This window comes from Pseudorca crassidens, chromosome 14 (genome assembly GCF_039906515.1).
Source record: "Pseudorca crassidens isolate mPseCra1 chromosome 14, mPseCra1.hap1, whole genome shotgun sequence".
NCBI lineage: Eukaryota > Metazoa > Chordata > Mammalia > Artiodactyla > Delphinidae > Pseudorca > Pseudorca crassidens.
The window spans coordinates 2,166,400-2,173,017 of record NC_090309.1 but is presented as its reverse complement, the minus strand read 5'-3'; the positions used below and the strand labels follow the sequence as shown (position 1 = coordinate 2,173,017).

Genomic DNA, 6,618 nt, shown 5'->3' with positions numbered 1-6,618 from the left:
GTGTTGTTTAGATTTGGTAATTCTTATTCTTCCGTCTTCAAGTTCACTGATCCTTTCTTATTTCCTCTCCATTCTGTTGTTGATCCCATCACTGAGCTTTTTATTCTGGCTATTTCATTTCTTAGTTCTAAACTTTTTACTTGGTTCTTCTTTATATCTTCTACATCTTTTCTGAGATTTTCAATTTTAAAAATTTGTTTCGACTTTTTCATATTTGGTCAGCAAAGCATTTTTATGACGGCTGCTTCAAATCCTTGTCAGATAATTTTAACGTCTGTGCCGTCTTGGTGTTAATGTCTACTGATCGTCTTTTCTCATGTAGTTTGAGATATTCCTGATGTTTTGTATGAAAAGTGATTTTTAAAAAATTAAAACCTGGATATTTGGGGCAGTGTATGGTTCAGGATCTAACTTTAAGTCTAGTGTTTTGGTAGGGCTCCTCTGATACCACTCCAGTGGGGGTCAGGGGGTGTTACCCTGTGACTTCCAGGTGGTGGTGAAAGTCTAGATTCTCCACCTGGCCTCCTTGGGGGCAGGGTTTGACTCCTTGGATTTCTGGGTTGGGGGTGAGGGTTTAGCCCCCCTAGGACTCTTGCTGATGCCACCTTGGTGCCTGGTATACTGTTCTTTCTTGGTGTACTGCAAATGACCTAAACTACTTCTCTGTCAACAATCAACTCACAAGCCAAGGGGGTAACCATGTACTTAGACCAGATAACCATCCTGGCTGATTCTTTCTTGAGAGAATGAGATGGTGCTATGGACAGGGAGCGCTTTTGTGAATGCAGAGCTAGCAGCCGCTAGGCAGAGGGCAGGTTCTTCTTACAGATAACTTTGCCAGTTGTTTTAGTTTGGTTTCCCCAGAAGCAGACCTTGAGACAAGTGCAAGTTTTTCTGGAGGAGAGCCCAGGAGACATCCGTAGGAGGGGGCTTGGGGAAGGAAGGCCTGTACGCAGAGGCAGCCAGTGAAGAGTGCGTTGTCAAGAAGATAACCAGTGTGGGCACGCGGAGCTCAATCCTGCGGGGCTCCCGTGGGCACCAGCGTAGCGCACTCAGCTCAGAGCATGATGGAGCCAGGGGTTTTAGGCTTTAGTTTCTGCCAGTCTCTGTTCAAGGGCTGCGTGGGGGAGGGGTGGGGGAGGGGGTGTTAATTCCTTGATGCTGCCTAACAAGACTCCAGCTGCCAGAAGAAGTCCCCGGGCACAGGGATGAAACGGTGACAGTCGGAAGTCAGCCTGCTGCGCTGACGTGGCCAGGGCTGATGGGTACAAGCAGAGTGCTGACAGCATCCTCACACCAGCCTAGCAGGTACCTAGAAGGGACCTAATGCTGCACTGGCGCACTTGGGCACAATCTGAAACACCCAGTGAAAAAAATGCCTCTCTTAGCTGGGGCCCTCCCTCCATGTTGTTTTTCTTCTGTATTTGTTGCAGGAACACGGTTCGGGAAGATGCTTATCTTCCCTGGGTCTTGTTTCAGCATCTCCACTGCCCTTGTGAGAACTTTCCCTGTTCCCATCTTCTTTGAGGACAGGTCCCAGGGCTCTCGAGTGATCCCAGGTCTCCTCTCTCTAAGGCAACTTCAGACAAAGCCACGCTGAGAAGTTACCACTCCAGGCTGAGAAGGGAAGGAACGCGTGTCTAAGGGCAATTCCAGGCACCGGAGCCGCTGAGAGAGGCTGCCCGCTGCAGGGTGGGAGGGGAACAGCGGTAAGTACAAATGGGTCTCCTCCTACAGCTGTTCTGGGAACAGCCTCCTGGCTTCGGTTGAAGGACAAGTAGCGCCCCTGCGAAGATCTGATTCAACAGGGGAGCCATGTGAATGAGTAAATTCACACGAGATCCTGGTGCTCTAATACAGATCCCTGAGAGGCAGAGGTCTGTCCTTTCCTGAGCCACTGAATGCTTTGGTGGGAAGTAATTTTGAGCTGCCGCACTCGGGCATTGTAAGAATCAATTGAAAATACAATCGTTTAATTTTCCCTATAATCAATAGGATGCTTTCCTTGCTGGGAACCATGTGATGCTTTACAAGAGGGAAGTACTATTTCTGCTCCTTGGTTGCCAGAAGCCTTAGAAAAATGTAAAAATATGAAGAAGCCAATTTAAATGTATGGAGGAGACTGTCCTCTATTTCCTGAAAGGAATAATAGCAATTTTACCCATTCTTCTTGTTTTATCTTGGCCTGTAATATAAGAATATGAAAACCAAACAATGCAAATACTTTTTTTTTTTTTTTTTTTTTGCGGTATGCGGGCCTCTCACTGTTGTGGTCTCTCCCGTTGCGGAGCACAGGCTCCGGACGCGCAGGCTCAGCGGCCATGGCTCACGGGCCCAGCCGCTCCGCGGCATGTGGGATCGTCCCGGACCGGGGCACGAACCCGCGCCCCCTGCATCGGCAGGCGGACTCGCAACCACTGCACCATCAGGGAAGCCCAATGAAGTTTTTAATTTAGCATTTATATTAGTGTCCTGGGGCTGCTGTAACAAATGACCACAAACGTGGTGACTTACAGCAATAGAAATGTATCCTTTCCCAGTTCTGGAGGCCGGAAGTCTGGAATGAGGTTTGGGAAGGGCCTCTCTCAGTCTGAAGGCTCTGCGGAGGTTCCCTCCTCACCTGTCTGTTTCTGGCGGCTTCAGGTACTGCTTTCTGTGGCCGCACCACTCTGAAGACTGTCTTCACATGGCCGCCTCCTCTGTGACACGGTCATTGCATTTAGGGCAGATAATCCAGGATGACCTTGAGATATTTAATTCAACTACCTCTGCAGAGACCCTTTTCCCAGACAAGGTTACGTTCATAGGTTCCGGGGGGGTTAGGACCTAGACATATCTTCTTAGGGACCACCGTTCAGTCCACTGGGGCATCTCTCTCTTTTTTTTAAAGACGTGTCGCTGGATTAAAATTGTAGTAAAATGAGGCTATATCAGAAAATCAAACACCTTTTCATTCTTTATTTACATTTTCCCTTTCCAGCATCTCTGCTCTTTGAGAACACGACGTTGTTTAAAAGCTTACAAACCCGTCTGAAGGTTTCCAAATCAAATGCCTGCTGTTCTCTGTGGTGCAGTAAGCGTCCTGCAGGCGGCAGGGGGCGAGGGCTCCAGGTTCTGAGTTGGGATCTGGGGTCGGGTGGTGGCGAGGCCTCCGCGGACTCCCCTCAAGGCTGATGGGCTGGTCCAGTGTCACGTGACTGCCCCGTAGCCTCTGCAGGGGCCCGTGGAGCGAGTCCGGATGCTGAGCAAGGAGAAGACGGGTTTCCCCAGGTTCTGAACACAGTTCTCAGGTGAGGGATCCAGGGGAAGAGGGGGTCAGTTACCAGAAGAAGAGTAAAGGAGAGACTTTTCCGAGCGGCTCCGAAACCAAACCCCCGAAGTTGATCAGCTCCTCTGTTCCATGTGTTGAGACCCTGTTTCCTTGACATGTCTACACGGCCTGACAGTAATTCCTTTCTGGGGCTGTAGACACCCCAGGCCACCACTTCACTCTCCAAGGAATAACTCTGATGCCACGTGCACAAATGAACTTCTGATGTCTGGGCTTCTCGTGCAACTCGCCAAGGGGGAGAGAATTCAGCAGTGGGGCTGACATAATTTTGTGGTCTGCTTGACTGTAAATATGAGAGCTGGCGTGCTGGCTGCATATTTCTGTGCCCTGTGGGCTTTCTAAGGCAGAACCAACAAGCCCGGTTCTGCTCGTCGTACTTCAGGATTCATGCTTCTCGCTTCCTTTTACACTTCTCGAGGATTCATTTAATTACGGTACTTCCGGTCCTATCACACTTTACAGACATGGTGCTTTGGGTCACCTCCTACACCTGGTGACGGTGCGGGGGGTGTCGCTTTTTATAGGGCAGGAAATTACCTTAAGAAACATCTCTTTACCCCATTACCCCTGTTACTGCTGCTTATAAACATTCTTTATTTTTTTTAAGTATATGGAAATACAATTTTAATACCTAAGGGGAAAAGTGGGACTGAAATGTTTTAAAAGGTGGATTGTTAAAAAAGAAGTGGATCTCGATTCCCAAGTATTTGTGTCATGAATATGTTATGATTGTTAATATCACATTTTATTATAATTATGTATGCACATGCATTATTTCTTCAGTTGTGTATTAAGTGCTGTGAGGGCAGGATTGTGTGTCAGTAATCTCAGTTTTTGGCACAGAGCATGCTGAGCTAAGCTTGCTGTTCTAGATCAAGGCTGCCCAACAGAACTCTGCGAAGATGGAAAGAGCCTGTATCTGTGCTGCCTGACACCACGGACAGTAGCCAACAGGTGGCTGTTGAATCCGTTGAAAGTCCTGTTGTGATTAGGAAACTGAATTTTAAATCTAATTTATTTTTAATTACCACAAATATAAATTAAAGTGGCCACGTGTAAAACAAGGAGGAATGGGGAAATTGATGAGGAATAGAATTAGAAGAAAATATTGTTAAACTTTGTGGCAGAAACAGTAGGTTTCCTAGGCCTGTGCACCCTCGTCGGCAAATGCAGACCTTGGGAAAGGAGGTGAAGGCCTGGTGTGATCTTCGTTTGGACGGAGTGAAGAGCAATGCAGAGGACTCCGGCCCACTGGCGCCTTTACGTTGGATTGGCTTTGGCTGTGTAGCACTGGTTGCTTCCGGTGGATCATGGGCTATGCAGAAGCAGGCAGTGTCCCGTCCCTGGCTGCCAGGCTCCCCTTGGGTGGATTAGTGGGCCTGCGTGCCTATCAGCTGTCTCAGGATCCAAGGAACGTTTGGGTTTTCTTAGTTACATCTGGAACCTTGGCTGGCATTACGGGAATGAGGTTCTACCACTCTGGAAAATGTATGCCTGCAGCCTTAATTGCAGGTGCCAGTTTGAGGATGGTCGCCAGACTTGGAATTAGTGCGTTGGGTAAGCCCCGTCAGTGGGAGTCATGGCCCAGCTTGGACTCATGAAGAATTTTAAATTTTCACTATTTTTAGCATATTAAGATAAATTAGTACAGCATTTTCACATGTTCTGACATTTTACCTAAAACAAAAACAAACCAAGAAAACCCAACTTTGCAGAGAAAAAAGGCAGTTATTATCATTACAACCCTAAAGGGGTGGGTAGAGTGTAACACAAGAGCTTCTTCCTATAGTAGAAGCATACAGTTTGATTCTTGTATGTTGGTGTTAGCTTTTCTTTCTGAATCTGTAGGTGAAATCTCCAGGGATAAAATGTAAGGTGTCACCATTGGGGCCCCTGATAAACATCTGGATGCTGAGAACACATGTTAGACCAGTGAAATCAAAATCACTGGGGATGAGACTCAGGCATCAGTATTTTTTAAAGCTCCCCAGGTGTGATGATTAATCTTATGTGTCAACTTGGAGGGTGTTTTTGGATGAGATTAACGTTTAAACTGGTGAACTTTGAATAAGCAGATTGCTCTCCATAGGGTGGGTGGGCCTCATCTAATCAATGGAAGACCCTGAGTAGAACAAAAAGACCTGCTTACCCAAGCAAGGGGGAATTGGAATTCTCCATCAGACTACCTTTGGTTTTTTGTTTTGTTTTGTTTGTTTGTTTTGTTTTTATAAAATAAATTTAATATCATCTTTTCAATATCCCCCCCAACACAGCCTTTTAATAATTTGGGAGAATATTCCTCTAAACCTTTCTCTGTATTTACACATATTGTTTCCTTATTCTGTCTTTCATTCTTTAATTTTTCAACAAAAAAGTTTACAGTCCGAAACTCCTGGAATTGATTTCCACAGTGTATGATAGCTTGTTCAAATAATAGGTGACTTTTACATTTATAGAAATTGTTTGACTATTTTGCAAAAAATTTTACAATCCACACTTTCCAGATAATAGTGGACATGCCCTTTTCTCCCCAAATTCTCTCCATCACAGAATACCATGGATTTTTTAAACTTTGGCTAATCTGACCATCAGACTACCTTTGGACTGGAACTGTACCATCCTGGGTCTCCAGCCTAGCAGCCCACACTGCCGACTTAGCATTCACCTGCCTCCATGAATGTGTGACCCAATTCCTATTCACACACACACACACACATACACACACACACACACACACACACACACACATTACTGGTTTTGTTTCTCTGAACAACCTCAACCTGACTAATATGCTAGGTAATTCAAATGTTGGAAGTTTAAAATCAGTAGTGAAAACCAATTAAGTTCATGCCAACCTCTGACCAGAGATTGCTGTAGGAAGGCAAATGTGTTTCTGCCCATTTCTACAGCAATTACCAGTACGAGGAACCATAGCTGTAAAATTCAAACCTATATAACTTCTAATAGATAACACTGAGAAATTCTAGATAGCCTTAGGTTTGGTGATAACTTTTTTTTTCTTAGAGTTTTAAAGTTTTATTTCTTTGTAAAATACTTATCAAGGGTGTAAACAGTGCTTGCATTTTTCTCATTGTATAACTTATTTTTTAAGATAGATCTTTATTGGAGTATAACTGCTTCACAATACCGTGTCAGTTTCTGTTGCACAGCAGAGTGAATCAGCCATATGCATACACATGTCCCCATATCCCCTCCCTCTTGAGCCTCCCTCCCACCCTCCCTATCCCACCCCTCTAGGTCATCGCAAAGCACTGAGCCGATCTCCC

The 6,618-nt window shown here is 45.6% G+C and overlaps 1 pseudogene; it reads left to right on the top strand.

The window, feature by feature from the left end:
* Positions 1 to 4,498: 4,498 nt before the first annotated feature.
* On the top strand, positions 4,499 to 5,222 carry LOC137205775 (transmembrane protein 14C pseudogene; annotated as a pseudogene).
* Positions 5,223 to 6,618: the final 1,396 nt, after the last annotated feature.